Source organism: Schistocerca gregaria, chromosome 4 (assembly GCF_023897955.1).
Source record: "Schistocerca gregaria isolate iqSchGreg1 chromosome 4, iqSchGreg1.2, whole genome shotgun sequence".
NCBI classification, from domain to species: Eukaryota; Metazoa; Arthropoda; class Insecta; order Orthoptera; family Acrididae; genus Schistocerca; species Schistocerca gregaria.
The window spans coordinates 576,512,937-576,537,631 of record NC_064923.1 but is presented as its reverse complement, the minus strand read 5'-3'; the positions used below and the strand labels follow the sequence as shown (position 1 = coordinate 576,537,631).

At 44.0% G+C, this 24,695-nt stretch overlaps 1 protein-coding gene across 1 annotated transcript in view; it reads left to right on the top strand.

Annotated features, from left to right (window-relative positions):
* Positions 1-837: 837 nt before the first annotated feature.
* The window catches only part of LOC126365969 (probable cytochrome P450 301a1, mitochondrial), a 152,307-nt gene continuing 128,449 nt past the window's right edge, over positions 838-24,695 (top strand). The window contains exon 1 of the mRNA XM_050008766.1: positions 838-960. The gene's annotated coding sequence lies outside the window, so the exon portion shown is untranslated. The remainder of the gene's footprint in view (positions 961-24,695) is intronic.

The following is a 24,695-nucleotide window of genomic DNA, read 5'->3' as shown; positions in this document are numbered from 1 at the left end:
TGTAGTGGTCGCTTGGTTCCAGACTGTAGCGCCTACAACCGCACGGCCACTCCGGCCGGCTGGCCGAGCTGTTGTAGGCGCTACAGTCTGGAACCAAGCGACCACTAGGGGACTGATGACCTCAGAAATTAAGTCGCATATTGCTCAGAGCCATTTGAAACATTTTTGAACCGTAACTGCATTCGATTTAAAACCGAAATCGGATGAAAATTCCGCTGAGTTAAAGGAAACTTCTACTATGTAAATCAGATCGTTTTACAGGATTATGTAGTGTTCTCCTACCAGCCGTCCGCTGTTCAAGCCATTTACGAGTCTAAAATCTTCGCAGTTTTCTCCGCTCATCTTCGACAATCGCCAACAGAATTAATGCAGCTATTTTAGGCTCGTTCATTTTCGTAAAGAGACTGTGTGGTTTTCGAGCCATTTTCGTGTAGAAACTGTGTGGTTTGCGGCCCAATAAAGCCAAAAACTGTTGCTGGAGAGCGGGAATCACATTAGCACCTGGTTCTGTGTGCCGCCGGTGCTGTGTCTCGTGAGGTCGGATGTCCCGTCGGCGTCCACGACAACGTTAGCTGCCTCGTCCCGTGTGCTTTACTCTACCCCGTCGTTTAGCCGCTGTGTTCCTCTTTCACAGAAGGCAGTTCGTTAGCAGCGAGACGGCGCCTTGCTCCTGGTCACCTTAGCTGTTCGCCGTGCGCTCAGTGTTTGCGACCTCCCACGCGGTGCATTGTCAACAGGCGGCTCCGGTGCTAGCGTACCGGCCTCGGCAGCAGCCGCTCGCTGTGACGTCACGCTGGTGGGAACAGCAGAGCGACGCTCTTAAGTGGGGATGGGCGGCTGCAGTAACACAGCATATATCCGGTCAGCCAGTCGCCAGCTGGCGTGCGTCAGCAGTAGACGCCGTGGTGTTAGTGTCTAAACAAGAGAGGCAAGAGCGAACCACTCCTTCAGCCAGCCAAGGTATTTTTTTTTTTTACTTCAATATATCACTGTCATATTGATCTGGATGAGGTGAGCGACTACGTCACGAATTTTACAAACAAAACAAAGTGCTGCTTCCGTCATACATAATAACGATACTTGCTTCAGCACGACGTGTTTCGGCAGCAAGCTATTACCAGTTGCAGATCTGTTAATGAGACACTATTGTGTATGGCTTCATACCTCACAGGTGCGATGTTTGTTGTTGATGTTTTGTGTGCCCGCACGCTGTACCGATCTCCCACTCACTGAAGACAACTTGTCATTGGGTTTTCAAGAAAATGGCTCGCCACCACTTTCAAACCATTAAAATTCATGAACTCTGTCGTACAGCTCAAGTAACGTGGAATAACGTACTCGGACCTGACATACAAGCTCAGTTCGACTAGAGGCACCGATGTTGCTACTGGAGTTGGAAGCACTATGCACTGAATTTCGCTCTATGTACAGCCTCAAATCGTCTATAATTGTAATCAAATAATTATTCCTACTATACTGAGTGTTCAAAGTTAATGGTTGTTTGCTATTCCTTTTTATGTTGCAAATTGAATGGCTAGCAGAGTAACTGTTTCGGCACTGACAAGGATTGCTGTAAACTCCCTGAGGCTTGAGTCCGAGACTATCCTTACACGGTTGCAAGAAATCGTCTGTCTTATTGGGAGCTTGGAAAGGAAATATTCGTCTGTCTTGTTAGCAGGTCGGCAAAGAACAAATCGTCTGTGTTATTGGGAGATCAGAAGAAAGGTCTTATAATTGGTCTGCCCAGGATCCGACCCATCGGGCTTTTTGTGTTCTATAGTCGAGCACAGCTTAATCAGTAAACATGACTTTATATTTGAGCAAACAAAAATATTGCCAATGTTATGTGCAATTTATTAAGCCATTAGAGGTTTCATGCATACGAACATCCTCAGTTTGCAAAGTAGCAGAAATTTACCGATGTCATGACGTAAAATAACAGTGTCGGTGATTCTCCTACAGTTCATTTTCACTATTTGTGGAAGACGTCGTATAAATAAGGATGTGCAACAGCAACTTTAATAGCAATAGCAACTGCAGGCGCCGTCGCGTGTGGCAGGAGAATTTCATTATTGGTCTACTACATGACCGCAGCACTATTGCGCTTCGCATTGTGGGACACATGCGTTGAAGTTGCTGTAAAAGAGCACATTGGTGACTGAGGAAAACACATCACACAGTGAATGCTTTTAGGGCAGTTGTGCGTACAGGATGGTCAGTAATTCCCATTACAGATTTCTAGGGCTTGCAGGGTGAGTGCATAATATTTTGAATACCGTTTCCATTCTGAGGCGGTTTCAATTCAATTCTGCTTGACGAACTGAATTTGGCGTGACGCAATACAGTTATTACGTAACAACTCGAAAGGAAACACAACAAAACATGCATTTATCACTCCTGTAGAGACAGAGGATGATGTAGTAGTACAATGAAAATTACTTATCTTCAGTAGTTTGTAGAACTGCCTATGAACTACATCTCGAAACATGGAATACCATGAACTAATACAACATATTCTCAGGGACTAAGCCGTATGGGCATCCCTCAGAGAATCAATGCAAACAGAACTGGCAGAGGGCCGATTATGAACGTGCGTCTACCTAGGTTGAAGTCAAGCTAAGAAGTGAATGAGGCACACTCCAGTTCTGTCGAACTGCACAGCCCCCTAGAGTGCGCTGTGCTCGGCAGATGACGGGCTGCCAACCTTGTGTTGGCGCGGCGTTGTAGTAGTATCTGTGACAATGATACTACGGTTATTGCAGAAAGCTGTGGCTTATATTCTAATCTGAGGCGGCAACAATTTTGTACAAGGACCCCATTACAAATAACTTCGTTCCATGTGGTAGCCGCAGTGCTGCTAACCGCTGACAGACTGACGTATCTTAACAAGTGTCAGAGCTCAGTAAACAGGCGAGTCGAGGTCAGGCGAGTATCAAGCGCATATCAGCTGCTCATGGAGATAAAACGAGTTGCTGTCGGGCGATTACTTTGCGAGATGATGTTTGAAACAAGTTGCAAATAAACCACTCGGGGCCCAGGGATTGCTCTCTTTGACACACCATGATTCAGTTAAGTCGCCGTAGCGACAAGTTTAGAACGTACAACAGAAAAACTTTAGTGTAGCGAGAAGGTCGAAAGCAAGGACTGTGAATATGCGGTATTTCCCCAGGAACGTGCCAAACGCGACGGCGATAGTGTGAATACGCAAATTTCTACATTCATACCTACGCATCTATTCCACAAGCCACTTTATAGTGTGTAGTGGAGGTTATCTAATACCACGGTCAGTGATTTTTCTCTCCTATACCATTCACACAGGGAGCGAAGAAAAAAATATTTGTTTATATACAAATTTAAACTCCCTTATCCCTCTCATTTTGTTGTCACTATCCCTGCGACCTGGTAGAGGTATTCTTCGAATAACTTTACCCACACTGCTTCAGGAAAACAACTTCCTCTTTCTTCCAAAGATTATTATTTTAGTTCCACGGACATTAGTCTCCCACTTTCGTATAGACTATACCGACCTGCTCATCTATAAATTATTTCGACATCTATTGTCATGCCCGAAGAGTTTTTTTTGTCATGAGTCTACTGACTGGTTTGATGCGGCCCGCCACGAATTCCTTTCCTGTGCTAACCTCTTCATCTCAGAGTAGCACTTGCAAACCTACGTCCTCAATTATTTGCTTGACGTATTCCAATCTCTGTCTTCCTCTACAGTTCCCTCTAGTACCATGGAAGTCATTCCCTCATGTCTTAGCAGATGTCCTATCATCCTGTCCCTTCTCCTTATCAGTGTTTTCCACATATTCCTTTCCTCTCCGATTCTGCGTAGAACCTCCTCATTCCTTACCTTATCAGTCCACCTAATTTTCAACATTCGTCTATAGCACCACATCTCAAATTCTTCGATTCTCTTCTGTTCCGGTTTTCCCACAGTCCATGTTTCACTACCATACAATGCTGTACTCCAGACGTATATCCTCAGAAATTTCTTCCTCAAATTAAGCCCGGTATTTGATATTAGTAGACTTCTCTTGGCCAGAAATGCCTTTTTTTCCATAGCGAGTCTGCTTTTGATGTCCTCCGTCATTGGTTATTTTACTGCCTAGGTAGCAGAATTCCTTAACTTCAGTGACTTCGTTACCATCAATCCTGATGTTAAGTTTCTCTCTGTTCTCATTTCTACTACTTCTCATTACCTTCGTCTTTCTCCGATTTACTCTCAAACCATACTGTGTACTCATTAGACTGTTCATTCCGTTCAGCAGATCATTTAATTCTTCTTCGCTTTCACTCAGGATAGCAATGTCATCAGCGAATCGTATCATTGATATCCTTTCACCTTGTATTTTAATTCCACTCCTGAACCTTTCTTTTATTTCCATCATTGCTTCCTCGATGTACAGAGTGAAGAGTAGGGGCGAAAGGCTACAGCCTTGTCTTACCCCTTCTTAATACGAGCACTTCGTTCTTGATCGTCCACTCTTATTATTCCCTCTTGGTTGTTGTACATATTGTATATGACCCGTCTCTCCCTATAGCTTACCCCTACTTTTTTCAGTATCTCGAACAGCTTGCACCATTTTATATTGTCGAACGCTTTTTCCAGGTCGGCAAATCCTATGAACGTGTCTTGATTTTTCTTTAGCCTTGCTTTCATTATTAGCCGTAACGTCAGAATTGCCTCTCTCGTACCTTTGCCTAGCGCATTCTCAATTTTCTTTTCCATTCTTCTGTATATTATTCTTGTAAGCAGCTTCGATGCATGAGCTGTTAAGCTGATTGTGCGATAATTCTCGCACTTGTCAGACCAGTGGATATTTTGATTATGCCATTTGTGGTTTTCATGTGCAATAAAAAGCGCGGAAATGATGTTTATGTTGAACTCTATTTCAATTTTCTGTACAGGTTGCGGAACTTTTTTTGGTGTGCGTATATACATCACTTATAAACTTGCACGGGAATTATTCTATTTTTACGTGAATTACTTCAAGATCTAATAAAATCGCTAATTTTTTATTTAGAAGGCTGTGGATTGCTGTGTTATAAATGTCATGTCCGGAAGAGGATGGGCACCAGCTTGGGGAAGCTGAAACGAAGTTGGAGAGACAAGAAACTTCCTGATGATAAAACCATAAGAGGCAGGCTGACAAAATGCTGGCTGTATGATGGTACAACATGCAATTTGTGTGATTCTTGAGTTTCTCCCGGCGTATTTGGTAATCAAAATATCCACGAGTGTACTGCCGGTCTATAGTGTCCAACGGGCACAATATTTCGGCGATCCAACATGTCGCCATCATCAGGTGAACTGACGGACTGAGCTCCTGTGAACGTGCCGGCACGGAGATCCGTACGCTATGGCTGCTCAGGGGGAACTGGGTTCGGTCACGGCGGCCGGATGAGTATAGGGTAATATCAACAGCAGCAGAAAATGGTGTAACAGGTGTAGGATTCGTCATGGATAGGAAGGTAGGGCAGAGTGTGTGTTACTGTGAACAGTTCAGTGACCGGGTTGTTCTAATCAGAATCGACTGCAGACCAACACCGACAACGATAGTTCAGGTATACATGCCGACGTACAGAGGGAGCGCGCCGCGGGCGGAGGGTATTTAAATCGGCCGCCGTGACCGAACCCAGTTCCCCCTGAGCAGCCATAGCGTACGTATCTCCGTGCCGGCACGTTCACAGAAGCTTAGTCTATCAGTTCACCTGATGATGGCGACATGTTTGATCGCCGAAATATTGTGCCCGTTGGACAGTATAGACCGGCAGTACACCCGTGGATATTTTGATTATCAAATACGCCGGGAGAAACTCAAGAATCACACAAATTGCATGTTGTACCGCCATACAGCCAGACCTTCAGACGTGGTGGTCCAGATTGCTGTACACACCTGTACCTCCAATACCCAGTAATATCCAGTAGCACGTCCTCATTGCATTGATGCATGCCTGTATTCGTCGTGACATACCATCCACAAGTTCATCAAGGCACTGTTGGTCCAGATTGTCCTACTCCTCAACTGCGATTCGGAGTAGATCCCTCAGAGTGGTAGGTGGGTCACGTCGTCCATAAACACACCGTTTCAATCCATCCCAGGCACGTTCGATAGGGTTCATGTCTGGAGAGTGTGCTGTCCACTCTAGTCGAGCGATGTCGTTATCCTGAAGGAAGTCATTCACAAGATGTGCTCGATGGTTGCGAGAAGTGTAGTCCGTGAAAACGAATGCCTCGCCAATATGCTGCCGATATGGTTGCACTATCAGTCGGAGGATGGCATCCACGTAGCGTACAGCAGTCACGGCGACTTCCATGACCACTAGTGGTGAACGTCCGCCCCACAGAATGCCAACCCCAAAACATCAGGGAACCTCCACCTTGCTGCACTCGCTGGAGAGTGTGTCTAAGGCGTTCAACCTGACCGGGTTGCCTCCAAACACGTCTCCGACGATTGTGTGGTTGAAGGCATATGCGACACTCATCGGTGAAGAGAACGTGATGCCAATCCCGATCAGTCCCTTCAGCACGTTGTTGGGGCCATTTGTACACGCTGCATGGTGTCGTGGTTGCGAAGAAGGACCTCGCCATGGACGTCGGGAGTGAAGTTGCGCATCATGCAGCGCACTGCGCACAGTTTGCGTCGTAGCACGTCGCCTTATGGTTGCACGAAAAGCACTATTCAACTTGGTGGCGTTGCTGTCAGGGTTCCTCGGAGCCATAATCCGTAAGTAGCGGCCATCCACTTCACTAGTAACACTTGGGCGCCCTGAGTGAGGCCTGTCGTCGACACTTCCTATCTCTGTATATCTTCTCCATGTCAGAACAACATCGGTTTTTTTCACCCCGAGACGCCTGCACACTTCCCTTGTTGAGAGCCCTTCCCGGCACAATGCGGACGCTATCGAACCGCGATATTGACCGTGCAGGCATGGTTGAACTACAGACAACACGGGCCGTGTATCTCCTTCCTGGTGGAATGACTGGAACTGATCCCTCCGTCTAATAGGCGCTGCCGCTGCATAGTTGTTTACATCTTTGGGCGGGTTTAGTGACATCTCTGAACAGTCGAAGGGACTGTGTCAGTGATGCAATATCTACAGTCAACGTCTGTATTCAGGAGTTCTAGGAGCTGGGATGAGGCAAAACTTTTTTTGAGGTCGGTATAACATTTAATTCGGAAAATTGCAAATTTTATAACGAGATAAAAATCCGAAAATGTGGAAAACTTTTTTCCTTTCCAACTCCCCTGAAGACCCCGCGGCATATGAGTGCTGTATTCAACTGCGCATGCGCTATTTGTGCAGAGTTTAAATGGAAGCGGCCGACTCGATTAAAAAGGGATTCAGCCAGTCGTATTTCCACTGTTTCATTGGCGATTGGAGCTCCAAGAATTTTCCGTATGGGCCACAATTAATGTCTAACTGCTTTTCATCCGATGACAGTGGAAATACAATGTTCAGCGATAGTGGACTTGTTGCCTTGGAGGAGACGAGTACGCTGTTGACATTCTACAGTGTGATCCTGTGCAGTGCGCCTCATTTGCCCTACACGAGAACTGCCACATTCGCGCGAAATCCTGTAAACACCTGCCTTGCGCTGCCTGCCGGTCAATGTCAGGGCCCAGAAGCACCCAGATTTTGGAACAGGATGAAAGATTATTTTGGAAATGTGTGGTAATGTCTGATGGGACCAAACTGCTGAGGTCATAGGTCCCTAACCTTACGCACTACTTAAACTAACTTACTATAAGGACAACACACGCAACCATGCCCGAGGGAGGACTCGAACCTCTGACAGGGGGAGCCGCGCGAACCGCGACAAGTCGCCCAGACCGCGCAGCTAACCCTCGTGGCAATGAAAGATTATTTTAAGATTGTATCTTCTTTATATTCCTCCTGTTTTTACCGAAACATCCCTAATGTGTGGTAGAAAAGCAGTCATTTTTAAGGCCTAATCTTCCTATTTGTTCTGTCGTTTGTACGTCGATCTCATTGTACGAATATTCATTGCTCAGGAACGCATTCTAAAGGTGTTGTAGTTCCGTTTGCAGACTATCGGCATCTGGTACGAGCTGCGTGGCTTAAGGTCTTCAGAACGCCCGTCGCTTGTGCCGGACGGTGGCAACAAGTAGTTGGGAAATACAGGTCCGTGAGAGTGGGCTTTTGAAACACCGATTGCCCAATTGTGCCATCACTCTCTCTCCGCACCAGGACGTCTAAAAACGGAAGGCAGTCTCTTTCTTCATCATCACAGTAAATTTTATATTTTCATGTGTGGAATTCAGATTTTGGAGGAACTGTCGCAGACTGTCAAAACGATGAGCCCAAAGTGTAGAAGTGTCATCATCGTATCGTCCAAAGACTGTTGCTTTTAAAAGAGTGCTCGCTCCTAAAAATCTTCCATAAAAAGATTGGCCACCCGGGAATCAAAGGACTCTCCATGGCGGCACCTTCAGATTGTTCAAAACACTCATTGTTAGATTAAAACTACGTCGAGGAGAGGATGTGCTAAAACAACACTGTAAATGTCGGCCTCAGACCAACTGTCGATGAGATTTAGTGAGTCCAGGATATGCACATTCGTAAAATGTGAAACGACGCCAAAGCTGACCAACAGGTCGTTGCTATTGCTATCCAGTTTAGAGACTGAATTCAAATGACAAAATAACTGGAATTTCTCGTATGATATAGACACGTGCCTACTATTGATTTAAGTATTTTGCCAAATCATACGGGGCTGCTCAACTACTGCTTAGTCGGACGTAAACGCAGGCATTCTTTGTGGAGTTTTGGCAGTCCACACATCCTAGGTGGAACTGAATTATATGTTCACAATCTCTTAATGACTTCGTTTGGTAGGGTATTATTAGATGAAAGCACTGCCATTTTTCGCATCACTCGGTTAGTCAGTACGTCGAGTCACACAATAAAACATTGAACTTATTAATATCGTCCTCCCGTGGCATCAGCACGGTGGCGTTACCTTTACCTAGTCTGAGTTCTACCGTAACCAGAGTGCTCCAAAGTTACGGAGAATTGCCCTCAGCATAGGCGAAATGTTGCTCTTCGTTGGTGTTGCTCTCGTCAACACACGGAAAGACTTTCGATTCCTCAGCTAAGTCTGCTGCAAGGCAGCGCGCTGTCTCTTCGCTGGAAATGTGGGAATCCACTAGTGGTGGTGAAATACGCGTAGGAGCAAAACTAAGACCTGTTGCCAACACAAATACAGTCCCAAATTATTCTCGGCCTTTTTTTACTGAAACATCCCTAATATATGGTAGGTAAGCAGTAGTCAATTTTTAAGGGCCCAGCCCCTTCTTTGTTCTGTCGTTTGTACGTCGGTAGGACTCATTGTACTAGCCGTGACGAACAGTCATTGTTCAGGAACACATTCTGCAGGAATTTTGGTTTAAAATAAAAACAGCTGATGGTTCAAATATGCATTTTGTTGTTGTGGTCTTCCGTCCTGAGACTGGTTTGATGCAGCTCTCCATGCTACTCTATACTGTGCAAGCTTCTTCATCTCCCAGTACCTACTGCAACCCACATACTTCTGAATCTGCTTAGTGTATTCATTTCTCGGTCTCCCTCTACGATTTTCAACCTCCACACTGCCCTCCAATACTAAATTGGTGATCCCTTGATGCCTCAGAACATGTCCTACCAACCGATCCCTTCTTCTGGTCAACTTTCGCCACAAACGTCTCTTCTCCCCAATCCTATTCAATACTTCCTCATTAGTTACGTGATCTACCTATCTAATCTTTAGCATTCTTCTGTAGCACCACATTTCGAAAGCTTCTATTCTCTTCTTGTCCAAACTATTTATCGTCCATGTTTCACTTCTATACCTGGCAACACTCCATACAAATACTTTCAGAAAAGACTTCCTGACATTTAAATCTATACTCGATGTTAACAAATTTCTCTTCTTCAGAAACGCTTTTCTTGCCATTGCCAGTCTACATTTTATATCCTCTCTACTTCGACCATCACCAGTTATTTTGCTCCCCAATTAGCAAAACTCCTTTACTACTTTAAGTGTCTCATTTCCTAATCTAATTCCCTCAGCATCACCCGATTTAATTCGACTACATTCCATTATCCTCGTTTTGTTTTTGTTGATGTTCATCTTATATCCTCCTTTCAAGACACTATCCATTTCGTTCAATGCTCTTCCAAGTCCTTTGCTGTCTGACAGAATTACGATGTCATCGGGGAACCTCGAAGTTTTTATTTCTCCTCCATGGGTTTTAATACCTACACCAAATTTTTCTTTTGTTTCCATTATTGCTTGCTCAGTATACAGACTGAATAACATCGGGGAGAGGCTACAACCCTGTCTCACTCCCTTCCCGACCACTGCTTCCCTTTTATGTCCCTCGATTCTTATAACTGCCACCCGGTCTCTCTACAAATTGTAAATAGCCTTTCGCTCCCAGTATTTTACCCCTGCCACCTGCAGAATTTGAAAGAGAGTATTCCAGTCAACATTGTCAAAAGCTTTCTCTAAGTTTACAAATGCTAGAAATGTAGGTTTGCCCTTCCTTAATCTAGCTTCTAAGATACATGCATTTTATACATTACTTAAGGGCTGTTGGCTGTCATCTTCCAAAAATGTTTAAAACAGGTATGGTCACCACAGCCATAGTTTCTCCCGTCAAAGTAATAATGGTTCGCCGAGTAGGAGCTGCCTGCGGCATCCGGGTCGAAAATCGGCCAGCCTTTGCAGTCTGCCTTGACGTAACCTTGTTGTGGGTTCATTTCTATTTGGCCCATGTAGCACCATCCATCCAGTCCCAAGGCAACGAGGATACACATGTCGCCACTTCTAGACGCAGATAGTACATGTGATTCTCTAGAACTGATCACTCTAGCGTTCTGTAAGCGATTTCTTTTTCAGGTCGCTACACTTCCGCGGAACGTGTTCAGCACATCAAAACCTCTCCTAATGTAGATTTTAGCTGTTCTGTCCCGTTTCATATGCCTTGTTATTACTAACCCGAAATATTTATGCTTTATGTGCTCCAGGTGTACATCATTAATCTTTTAATGGACTTCTGTCGTCTTCTTTGTCTTTGTCATAAACTTGCGTTTATTCACATTTGAAGACAGTTGACGCTCATGAGAGATAGTGGGAATTCTGCTTTTCCTTATGACCATCCAATAATAACGCTTCACTCAGCAGCATCGTCTGATAGCTCTGCTATCTGATAAATCGTTTAAGTTTATTACTCTTCCTTGGAAAACACCTTACATTACTTTCGTTGAAGTTGATAAGCCCTGGTCGACAACAGCTTACTTGGTTCTATTAGCGAAAAATTAGTCGAGGGCATGCCTCATTTGTGAAACTACTCTGTACGACCATATCATTTACATTTAAATCCATAATAGATTACTAGATTCCAATTGTACCACAAATTACGCCTGATTTCCGTCTCTTCTGAGTATGGAACGGGGGAAGAATGATTGCTTGGACGTTTTTGTGCGTTTTTCTATTATTCTTGTCTTACAAAGTAAATTCCTACGAGGCCACGTAGGCTGTTGTACTATATTTCTATATTCTTCATTTAAAGGTGGTTCTTGGAACACTCGCTGGACAGTTGGTTTTTCAGTTTCTGTGACTCTACCGTGGGCGAATGAAACTTGTAATCTCTCGTGCTGCTCTTATTTGTGTACATTCAGTATCCTCCGTTGTATTTGCCGCGTGTCCCACACACACTTGAGTAGTTTTCTAGAACGGCTCAGACGAATGCTTTGCAAGCAATATCATTTGTAGGCCGATTGAACTTCCCTGTCGTTGACGTTGGCTGAAGAGTCCGAAGACAGGTTTGATGCAGCTCTCACTTCTAGTCCATCGTTTGTAAGCCTCTTCATCTCCGAATAACAACTGCAACCTACATCCTTCCCAATTTGCTTACTGAATTCATCTCTTGGTCTCACTCTGCGACTTTTACCGTCCACACTTCCCACCATTTCTAAATTAGCGATCCCTTGATGTCTCAGACTGTGTCCTATCAACCGATCCCTTCTTTTAGTCAAGTTGCGCCACAAATTTCTTTTCTCCCCAGTTCGCTTCAATATCTTCTAATTAGTTACAAGATTTACTATCTAATCTTCGCCATTCTTATTGCTACATTCCAGACAAATACCTTCGGAGAAGACTTCCTAACACGTAAGTCTATATTCGAACAAAATTATCTTCTTCAGAATTGGCTTTAGTACTATTGCTAGTCTACATTTTATATCCTCTCTGCTTCCGCTATCATCAGTCTCAATATGCTGCCCAAATAGCAAAACTCATCCACTGCTTTAAGTGTCGTTGCTCAATCTAATTCCCTCGGCATCACCCGATTTAATTCGAATACATTCCATTATCCTTGTTTTGCTTTTGTTGATGTTCATTATATGCTCCTTTGAAGACACTGTCCGTTCCGCTCAGCTGCTCTTCCATGTCCTTTGCTGTCTCTAACAGAATGACAATGTCATCGGCAAACCTCTATGTTTTATTTGTTCTCCCTGGACCTTAATTCCTACTATTAACTTTTGTTGCCGGCCGTAGTGGCCGAGATGTTCTAGGCGCTTCAGTCTGGAACCGAGCGACAGCTACGGTCCCAGGTTCGAATACTGCATCGGGCATGGATGTGTGTGATGTCCTTAGGTTAGTTAGGTTTAAGTAGTTCTAAGTTCTAGAGGTCTGATGAACTCCTATGTTAAGTCCCATAGTGCTCAGAGCCATTTTAATTTTGAACTTTCGTTTTGTTTTCTTTATTGCTTGCTCAGTGTACAGATAGAATGACATCGGGGACAGACCACAACCCTCTCATTCCCTTCCCAACCACTGCTTCCCTTTCATGTCCCTCGACTCTTATGACTGTCGTCTGCTTTCTGTACCAGTTTTAAACAGGCTTTCGCTCCTTATATTTCACCACTGCTGCCTTCAGATTCCAAAGAGAGTGTTAAATAACTTTGTCAAAAGCTTCCTTTAAAGTTCGACCAAATAGTTTACAAGAAAAATATCGTTCTTTATAACGTGGGTTCAAGTGCGAAATATTAATACTTAACTGCATATCATTCTTATTTCTTCATAAATCTAAGTGAAACAATGAAAGTTGTTGAATGTCTTGTGGTTTTCCATTGCAGAAGAGTAGTTGTTTGTCTTTTGCCGGTAGTGAAGAACTTATTGACTTTGACATACAGTTATATATTGCCTTTGATCGACAGTTCGGTCGCAAATTGGTAGGTAAAATCTTCTGCACTTGCTGTTAAAATGTCTTCATTAAAATGTTGCTAACGGTTTCGCATTAATAGAGATGAGTCTTCAGGTAATCTGTACAAGAAATTACAACATAGAATTCCAATGGCTCTAAAACAAATGCCTACTACCGTAAAGAGCCTTATATCAATGAGAGCTGTGTATCCGCAGGTTTTTTAAACAGTCATGGCGCAGCAGAGTGATTGCTTAGAGCCGAGTCTCATCTTCATCGTCAAGATTGAAACAGATAGCACGATAAAAGCAGTAGTCCGTGATTGAACTGTTCGGGACCCACGAGGCGGCTGTAAGTGATAAGAAGGTGAATAAACCAATATAAATTCCTGGCGGTCGTATAATTATTCGAACAAACTAAAAACACGACATTAACATGTCTTTACATGGTCAGGTAGGTGTAAGAGAGCTTGAATGTCTTGATATGTCGGACATCATAGAAATGTGTACGGCGCTAGCATAAACCGTACCGACGACTCGATGTTAGGAGCCATGTGTCCTAGGGGACGCTAGCGGGAGTCTCTAACAGAAATTATGCTATCTATGACAAAAAAGGTTTTGGTTGGTTGTACACTGGATCTAATTTACGTACTGTTATGTGTTATATGATCATTAGAATTATTTCTTTTTTTTTAGAGACATTCGTAGTTCAAAAGACAAAAAACTTTAAAATACAAGATATTAAAATCGTGAAAAGAGTAGCTAAAAACACGAACTTTTTATTGCAATATTCCTCTGTTTTAGAGCCGGCAGGGGTATAGCGTAACCTTAGTATTGCGGAGCACAAAATAAATTTCTTTTCCTTATTCTGTCTATGGCATGGTAAGACACTCAAGCTCTGTTGTACCTGTCTGTCGAAGTTATTACATATAAATGTAGTGTTTATGATGAATTTTCGTAATTATACGACAGTCGGAAATTTAAGTAGGTTTATCCGGGTCCCATCAGTAATAAGTGCTCCGCGGTCCCAGTCAGTTTAATCATGGACTACCGCGTTTAGCGCGCTGTCTGTGTCTGTCCTGCCGGTGAACGATGGGGCTTTAACTTATCACTTTGCACTTTGTCGCGCCTGGACTGTTGCTCTGAGAAAACTGCGTCTAGATTTCAAGCGTGTGGTGGCTGCCTGAGTTTTGTGGAGGAGGTGGCTCTCTGCCATCTCAGCCCTCGCTCTTTCACTATAGGCTGCCGCTTCTCTTTGCACTGCAGGAGGTGCAATCCCAGCAAGATGGTAGAGCTTGTCTGTTGGCGTCGGTTTCAGTCATCCAGTGACGAGCCTGCAGGTCTCGTTCAGAGCAACGTCGACCTGTTTACCGTGGGTAGAGTTGTACCAGACACTGCTTGCATATTCGCCTGTTGCTAGTGCTGTGGTCCTCACTACCTCTGGCTTTGCCCCCCAAGAGGAGTTCGTTATTTTCTGAAGAATATTATTTCTGCCGCTCACCTTCATTTTGGTGTTAATACAGTGCTGTTTATACGTCAGAACCCTGTCTAGGGATACTCGTAGATATTTGGATTTAACGCAGTGCTCGAGGAGTATATCGTTCCAGAAGACACGCAGCTTACGGGACGCCTGCTTGTTACGGAGATGGAAGGCGCAAACTTGTGTTTTGCTAGGGTTCGGCTTGAGTTGATTGTCGGCGTAGTACTGACAGAGCATGTCTAGTGCATCCATGAGCTTTGTCTCAACATCCTCAAAGGAGTCACCCTGTACGGCCATAGCACTGTCATCGGTGTAGATATAGTTTTCCGTTCCAGCTGGCAGTAGTTGATCATTGGTGTGTATGCCCTGAGGGAGACCATTTTGCTGGGCCCGCCACCTGCTATGCATCCCTTGGAATTCCACAGAGAACCTACGATTCTCTAACAAACTTCTAACTGTGGATGTGAATTTAAAGTCCCTGGTAATGGCATACAGCTTCTTCATTAGCAGATGAAAGTTGATGGTGTCATATGCGGCTGTCAAGTTTATAAAGGCGACACCGGTTATTTTCCGGTTCTCATAGCCACCTGAAGATGCATGTCTGTTGATGTGAAACCGGTACTGACTGCTTAATAAAAAATATTTGAACGACTGGTGTGGAAGATTTTATCTACTGATTCACGATAATACTGTCGATCAAAGACAATATTACATATAGAACTACGTTATATTTTGAAGAAAAAAAATTGTATTTGAGACTCTGATTGTTTTGTAACAGTCTTTTTCAACAATCTTAACTTTGGCTGCAACTCGCCTCGTTGCAGGACTGTGGCATACTTTAGCGACGATGGCGCTTGACGATTCTACCTTGAAAATAATGTTTCCAGCTCCGTAATGATGCGATTCCCGTAGTGTGGCAGCGGTTGTCTTGGGCTTGATGTCGTGCGACTGCAGTTCCAGAGCGTGCTCAGTTAGAAACACGCGGTACCGACGCATTTGACGTAATATCCATCGTTCCAGATTCCAAACTAGTGCCGCCTGCGAAACATTTTGACTTCATTGAGTGTCACTACACAGTTGAAAGCTTATACGCATCAAAGCTCAGTCCTCGAAATGTTCAGACCTGATGTAGCGCACACGCACTTTTTGCAGCGCTAACCCACTGATTTGCTCCCGTTGCACACACGAAAACAGTCTTAGTACATGCAGGAATGAAAACATAGCGCACAGTTAATAGTTGTTGTTGTTGTTGTTGTTGTTGTGGTCTCCAGTCCGAAGACTGGTTGATGCAGCTCTCCATGCTACTCTATCCTGTGCAAGCTCCTTTATCTCCCTGTACCTACTTCATCCTACATCCTTCTGAATCTGCTTAGTATCTTCATCTCTTGGTCTCCCTCTACAATTTTTACCCTCCATGCTGCCCTCCAATATTAAATTGGTGATCTCTTTATGCCTCAGAACATGTCCTGCCAACCGATTCCTTCTTCCAGTCAAGTTGTGCAACAATTTCCTCTTTTCCTCAATTATATTCAATACCTCCTCATTTGTTATGTGATCCACCCATCTAATCTGCAGCATTCTTCTGTAGCACCACATTTCGAAATCTTCTATTCTCTTTTTGTCTAAACTATTTATTGTCCACATTTCACTTCCATACATGGCTACACTCCATAGAAATACTTTCAGAAAAGACTTCCTGACATTTAAATCTATACTCGATGTTAACAAATTTCTCTTCTTCAGAAACACTTTCCTTGCCATTGCCAGTTTACATTTTATATCTTCTCTACTTGGACCATCACCAGTTATTTTGCTCCCCAAATGGCAAAACTCCTTTGCTACTTTAAGTTTCTCATTTCCTAATTTAATTCCCTCAGCATCACCCGATTTAATTTGACTACATTCCATTATCCTCGTTTTGCTTTTGTCGATGTTCATCTTATATCCTCCTTCCAGGACACAATCCATTCTGTTCAGCTGCTCTTACAGTTCCTTTGCTGTCTCTGACAGAATTACTTGGTCATCGGCGAACCTCACAGTTTTAATTTCTTCTCCGAGGATTTTAATTCCTGCTCAGAATTTTTCTTTTGTTTCCTTTACTGCTTGCTCACTATACAGATTGAATAACATCGGGGATAGGCTACAAACCTGTCTCACTCCCTTCCCAACCACTGCTTCCCTTTCATGTCCCTCGACTCATAACTGCCATCTGGCTACTGTACAAATTGTAAATAGCCTTTCGCTCCCAGTATTTTACCCCTGCCACCTTCAGAATTTGAAAGAGAGTATTCCGGTCAACAATGTCAAAAGTTTTCTCATAGTTTACAAATGCCAGAAACGAGTAAGTAGTTAATTCATTGTTAATGACTGCTCTTTCGTAGTTCACACTCATGCGGGGGATATATTAATTTATGAGTTTCATCCGTTCCTCACACACGAAAGGCAACGTACCAGCCATTCCCCCCACGTCAACAATCGACATTTTCCTTCCTCATCGCTAGTCCTCGATTGTTCAGTTGGGATAGTTCTCTTCCAACAAGCAAATAAGAGGCGATCGAAAAGTGCCCATTCGAGGGCGTTACTGCAACATGTGGGCAAGCGATCAATGTGGTATTAGTTTCTTCCCGACGTGCGTGCAGTAAATGGGGAAACGTGAACTATGGGGATTTTATTACCAAATGCGTCCAACAGGACCAACATGTTATTTTCTTGGTTGCCGAAGGTCAAATACCGCTAGACACCCGTCAAAGAATGAAGAATGTGTATGGGGCAATATGTCTCATGTAAGGGAAAACGTGGGCGAAAACTGCTCCGCTGTGATAATAACGCACGTGCCCATACCGCAACTGTCTCAGCATAAACGTTACGCTAACTTCTAAGGCAGACTCTAGAGCACCCGGCTTGCTATTATCACACCTTCAGCCCATTAAAAAAGGCAGTGAAGAGTCGAAGATTGCTGTCGGACCAGAATGTGCAGTAGGCTGTTACGGTCTTCTTTATTCAGCAGGACACGGTGCTTGACCAAACGGTACCTTCAACCTCGTGCGTCGTTGGTATGACTGGCCTCATTAGTCACAGCGATTTTGCCTAATTGCTATACCGATTCTGGACCAGACGACCTTTGAATGGTAACTTGTTGATCATCTCATTATTCTCTACATAGAAGCACAGTAAAACATTTATGGTCAGATGGTGGTATTTCTAAAATTTGAATGTAATGAGATTTGTAACTAAATATGATGAATAAAATAAAATACTGAAAGGAGAATTAATATTTATATGAGCTCCAGAGAACTCAAGAACTACAACATTTCACATGTAAATGTCGATGCTAAACTTAGAGAAATGCAGGCCTTTGAAGATTTTTTTTTTCCTTTTTCAATATTTACGGCACAGTCTTCTGACTTGTCTGTTGTGGCCGCCACGAATTCCCCGCTTGTGCCTTCTGCGGAATGTAAGTGTGGAAGCCTCCTAAGATACACGGTGTCAGAGAGAGCTGTTGAAGTGCTACGTGGCAACGACGCACGGATAGGCACTGCGTGCAGGCGTAATGGAGGGAACGGAAATAAGATAATAAAAGGTGTAGTCCCGTGGCGGGACGCGCCTGTGGGGGCTGGGGCAGCACTTAAAAGTGGTCGGGCAGCTCGGGACGGTGGATGTGTGCAACCGTGTAGGAGGTGATTAAGAAGGACCGTGACCTCGTGAGCGCACGGAGCAAAGAAGGCAGTCGGCCGTTGAGACACACATGCAACAAGCGCCGCGTCCTAACAGGTGGCTCCCGACGTGGAAATGGCATACACACTCACAAGGCAATGATTGAGCATACCTGATCCAGCTTCCGCAAGTAGTTCGATGCAATTCCTCACCGTCCGCTGTTGAACAAAATACGGGCTTGTGGAATACCAGACCAGCTTTGAGGCCGGCTTGACAAGTTCCTAGCAAATAAAATGTCATGCCGGACAGAGATAAATATTTAGACGTAAAAGTAATTTCGGACGCCCTCCCTTTAGTGTTTACCGTATACAGTGCCTTTCAGAAGGAATAGTAAATGTTTTAGGAGATGGTTGTATAGCTTAATAACATGTGTCAAAGGCGAATGATTAAATTAAAGATGGTTTTTATGCAGTACGCTTCCGAGTTCGCTGCACTTTCGGACTCGTTTGACAACACTATGTGTAACTTGTGATGTCGTCTTGGCTTTCTTGTAATGAGGGCAGCATTATGCATAATCCGAATATCAATACTTTTCTTTGTGGAATTTGCCTCTCAACCATCCTCACGGGCAAAAACCTAAAGGATTAAATTCTGGGGACCTCGTGGCAAGGAAAAGTGACCACTTCTACCTATCTTTTGGGGAATGTTAGGTTCAGACAATGTGTCACATGCCGACTAAAATTTGTAGGGACTCTGTCACGCTGGTGGAACGTACTCAATCCTATAGCCTAATGAACCTCTTACATTAATGCTGGAAGATCGTTTTCAATAATATCCAGATAACAGGACTTAGGAAAACGATGCCTTAACAGAAAGGATAGAATCCACTGATTATCTAAGATATACAATAACAGTTGGCAAGGTCAGTTATGTTAGAACATCACAAGCGGTCTGGTTTGCCTCCTTCCATTTATACTAAATTTAACTGTCCGTTGTCGCAACTGAAGAGAGGTAGGACTTTAGTTGCATCTGCTTAAAGTCTCATTTATGGTGGAAAAGTAGAAGTCATGGAATGCGATTTGGCCCCGGGAAATTTAGAAGTGTTTAACTACGCGGCCGACCGGTGTATCCGAGCGGTTCTGGCGCTTCAGTCCAGAACCGCGCGACTGTTAGGTTCGAATCCTGCCTCAGGCATGGATGTGTGTGATGTCTTTAGGTTAGTTAGGTTCAAGTAGTTCTACGTTCTAGGGGACTGATGACCTCAGATGTTAACTCCCATAGTGCTCAGAGCCATTTTAACTACGCTCTGATTCGCCCGTCGCCAGCAGATGTGAGACGAGAATTTCTGGGACAAAGTAGAGGGGAAGATGTGCTCTGATTGGCCCATGACTTGCGACATTCCGGTGTGGGGATTCGTTAAACGTGACATTCACAGGCTATTGTCGAAAACGAGTAACATTTTTCCTGATTGGCGTCTGCGGCCAGATTAACGCAAACTGCAGAGTCGGGAGTTGGTAGAAGAAAAAAAGGGCATTCTTGGTTTTATAGAGACAGGTCGCTAGTTCGAGACTTGGAGGCATCCGGGTCCTAACGAGCGAGATCCCGATTTTTCACTACAACCATAGTCCTCCGACTTACTGTCACAGCAGATTGGTGAGAGTATAGAACAGCACGGTTCACTAGATGGGGCTTAATGTTTAGATAGGAAGTGTACTATTGCCACAGTTCCGCTAAAATCCCGATTGATGCGTTATTATCGTTTGATGTTGTATTCAATCGACCACTTGGTTTTCTAAACTAATAGTTGGGTTGTACTGGATTAATAATTTAATGTGCAGCTAGGATACAACAGCTGCAACCACTTGTCTATCTTCGTAATTGTCGTCATGAGTTAATCTTGTTTTCCGTAGGATGTTGATGCCAGTACTTTGCAATTGTTCAGTATAATAAACTATTGGTTTATGTTTCATTTGCGGTTTTATTGGAGCACATAGTTTTAGTCTATTGGATGAACGGAGAGTTATATAGTAGGATTACTGCAGTTTCCTATGTTTCGTTTCCACGTTAGGGCAGTTCAAGGAAGCGAATCCGTTGCGTACTTTACAGTTAACATACAGCCTTAAGGGGAGTGTGATGGAGTCTGGGTAGGTCCATTACTTTGATAGGTTTCACAGGCTCACTCACTGAGGGATACTGAAATGTAAACTCAACCACAACTGCACAACCTGAACTTCAAAACAAAAATAGCTAATGAGAAATAAACCGCAGCAGCTGAAGTACGAAGACGCGAAATGCGAACTAATCTATAGAACCAGCCATATCTGTGTAAGGGATAAAAGTTGGACACATCAGGCATGTTTTTATTCAAATTAATCTTTGTCACGAACTTATAAAATATTCTTTATTCCTCTTAAGACACCCTGTTATAGACGACAGTGAAGTCGGAAAATTCTTGAGACCCTTTACAGATGTTTTTGTTGCAAATAGAACACTTGCAACGCTAGGAAATCGTAAAGAAACCCAAGGTGAGTTGCAGAAGATCTTCACTTGGTATAGGAATTGGTAGTTAAACTTCATCATTAACAAATGTAACGTACTTCGTAATAATGTGCGGGAATCCCTGCTATTGTATGGTTCTCATCACTGGAAGCACCGACATCAATTAAACATCTGGGAGCCTTAGAACGGAACAATTTGAAGTCGAACGACCATGTAAAACTAATGGTAGAAATAATACATGCTAACGTGAGTTTCATTGGAAGAGTCCTCAGGAACTGTAATCCACCGACGAATGAAGTAATTTACGCTGCCCTCGTTCGAACAGTACGACAATACTGGTCGACACACCGGTAGGCGTACGAGATGGAATTGATAGACGAACCACAGAAGACTCAAAAGATGCGACACGTGTCATCGCAAGTTCCTAAGTTGCGAAAGCGCCACGGAGATGTTGGTGAAGCTTCGGAGACAGACCCAGCAAATGAGGAGTTGTGCATCATCATGGTGAGGTTTACTGTTAAAGTTCCGAGACCGTACGGTCCTCTAAGAGTCAACTATTCTGTGTGCTGTTTCTTCCTACTTATATCTCACAGAAAGGCCATGAAGGTAAAATTCGAGCCCACACGAAGGGGTAACAACAACCGCTATTCCCGCACACCATTCGCGGCTGGAACAGGATTTGGGGGGCCGGGGGGGGGGGGGGGGGGGGGGGGGGATGGATCCGGAGGAAAGACAGTGCTACACAGAGTACCTAAGGCTACACACAGTACCGTGCTCTGTGGAGAATAAGTGCAAATGCAGGCAGGATATCGGCTGGTTCCATGTTCATTAATATATAAAATCATTATATCATTCAAATATTTAGTAAAGCCGAACCTTGCACCCAGTAGAGATCCTTTAAATGACGTCATCGACAGAAAACTGCGTGCACTATACACATATTTCATTACCCACACTGAATATGTCCATTATCAGCAGTCGTCGTAATAAAATAAGGGGACAACAACTTACATTACATCTACATTACAACTTACATCTTCTGGGAAATTGTTGCATTACAAGTTTTGTACTGAGAAATACATTAATTATTGTCTGGATTTTTGTAGTGCGTCCAGGGGGGGACACGTTTAAAACTGGTGTAAAGTAAATGAAAATCTTGATCCTAATTGTAATAGCAACAATTACGCAAAGGTTGCATGAAAAATACATTTTCTTGTAAAATGAGGTTTATTTTACAAATAAAAACTTTGTAGGACTATGCGTAAGTTAAAATTCACCTCAGCATTATGTATGCTTTTGTGTGGAAGATACAGTCATGTGAAATCCAACGAACCTTTTGGAAACACCATGTACAAAGAAATTGCATGACTTACATTCTAATTTCTTAAGTGAAAATGTGAAACTAACGACTTTGACTTAGGTATAAAAGTCGTATAGATAAGCATTCAAGCTTTTACTTCAAGTACAAACGTTACAAGTAGTCATTCAGACGTTTTACTTACGTAGTGCTGGTGAAACTATTTTTCACATGTGGCAAAGCACTCCGCAAGGAGCTACGCATCTTAAATGAGGATATTCAACGAAAGTAACAGATGGTGAAACTTAAAAGCGTTTGAAAACAGCACCTGAATTAATGTTTCACATTCACACCTGAAAGATATCTCGTACACTTCCGCTTTGTAATTCTGTTACAAGCTCTGCACTGATTTTCACAATGTCCTTACGTATCATGATGCTCTCCTCTCGTAGTTTTCCTCTATCTCCTACTTTTCTTTCCTTTTTTCAGTTTCTGTAGAATGTAGTATTTATTTAGAGCAAATGGCAAAAACGAAGTGTGTAGCTTTCTACACACGCGTAGAAAAAGACCACGCTATCTGATCAAAACCATCCAGACACGTGTTAGTGGACATTCATATGGGCTGCGTCCACCATTCGCCTTTATGCTGACTTGGGCTTGAAACTAAGTGTGTAATTATTTTTATAACTTAAACACCGACTTACAGAATTTTCCCTGACAGAGACAACTCAAACGTCACTTATTCATTTACTACCCACAATATACAAACCCAACGCAATATGACTGCTATACAGTGACAACATGACTTCCAATAATTAACACAAACGTATGGCTCTGAGTTGCAAGAAATCCTAACGATAATCAAAATACAAAAAATATGAAATTAAAGAAATATCATATTACTTCCAACTCTGTTAATTGCCTAAACTCATTTCAATCACGAACCTCAATTTTTTAGAAGTCACTTACCTTACAGAAAGTCTTCATATCACAAACTACAGCAACTACAGCAAGCAGAAACTACAGCCAGCTAAATAAAAGGATTCTAACTGCTACAGACTCCATCTAATAGGAGGCATATGATTAGCAAAAGAATGATTTTGTCGAAGGGCAAACAATGTATTTAGACAATTTTACGTTATTCATGTGACATCCAGTTGCAAAAATTATATACACTCCTGGAAATTGAAATAAGAACACCGTGAATTCATTGTCCCAGGAAGGGGAAACTTTATTGACACATTCCTGGGGCCAGATACATCACATGATCACACTGACAGAACCACAGGCACATAGTCACAGGCAATAGAGCATGCACAATGTCGGCACTAGTGAAGTGTATATCCACTTTTCGCAGCAATGCAGGCTGCTATTCTCCATGGAGACGATCGTATAGATGCTGGATGTAGTTCTGTGGAACGGCTTGCCATGCCATTTCCACCTGGCGCCTCAGTTGGACCAGCGTTCGTGCTGGACGTGCAGACCGCGTGAGACGACGCTTCATCCAGTCCCAAACATGCTCAATGGGGGACAGATCCGGAGATCTTGCTGGCCAGGGTAGTTGACTTACACCTTCTAGAGCACGTTGGGTGGCACGGGATACATGCGGACGTGCATTGTCCTGTTGGAACAGCAAGTTCCCTTGCCGGTCTAGGAATGGTAGAACGATGGGTTCGATGACGGTTTGGATGTACTGTGCACTATTCAGTGTCCCCTCGACGATCACCAGAGGTGTACGGCCAGTGTAGGAGATCGCTCCCCACACCATGATGCCGGGTGTTGGCCCTGTGTGCCTCGGTCGTATGCAGTCCTGATTGTGGCGCTCACCTGCACGGCGCGAATGGTCCTCGCCGATACCACAGGAGCAACAGTGTCCCTAATTTGCTGGGAAGTGGTGGTGCTGTCCCCTACGGCACTGCGTAGGATCCTACGGTCTTGGCGTGCATCCGTGCGTCGCTGCGGTCCGGTCCCAGGTCGACGGGCACGTGCACCTTCCGCCGACCACTGGCGACAACATCGATGTACTGTGGAGACCTCACGCCCCACGTGTTGAGCAATTCGGCGGTACGTCCACCCGGCCTCCCGCATGCCCACTATACGCCCTCGCTCAAAGTCCGTCAGCTGCACATACGGTTCACGTCCACGCTGTCGCGGCATGCTACCAGTGTTAAAGACTGCGATGGAGCTCCGTATGCCACGGCAAACTGGCTGACACTGACGGCGGCGGTGCTCAAATGCTGCGCAGCTAGCGCCATTCGACGGCCAACACCGCTGTTCCTGGTGTGTCCGCTGTGCCGTGCGTGTGATCATTGCTTGTACAGCCCTCTCGCAGTGTCCGGAGCAAGTATGGTGAGTCTGACACACCGGTGTCAATGTGTTCTTTTTTCCATTTCCAGGAGTGTAGTTGTCAATAATTCCACTGCCCAATCATTACCAACAACATCCATCCTCATTTTACAATGCATGCCCTACTAACACAGAGTCTCCACTAAGAAAATCATGTCCATACTCTTGTCTATCCACTCACCAACCGCTAGTCCGTCCAACCA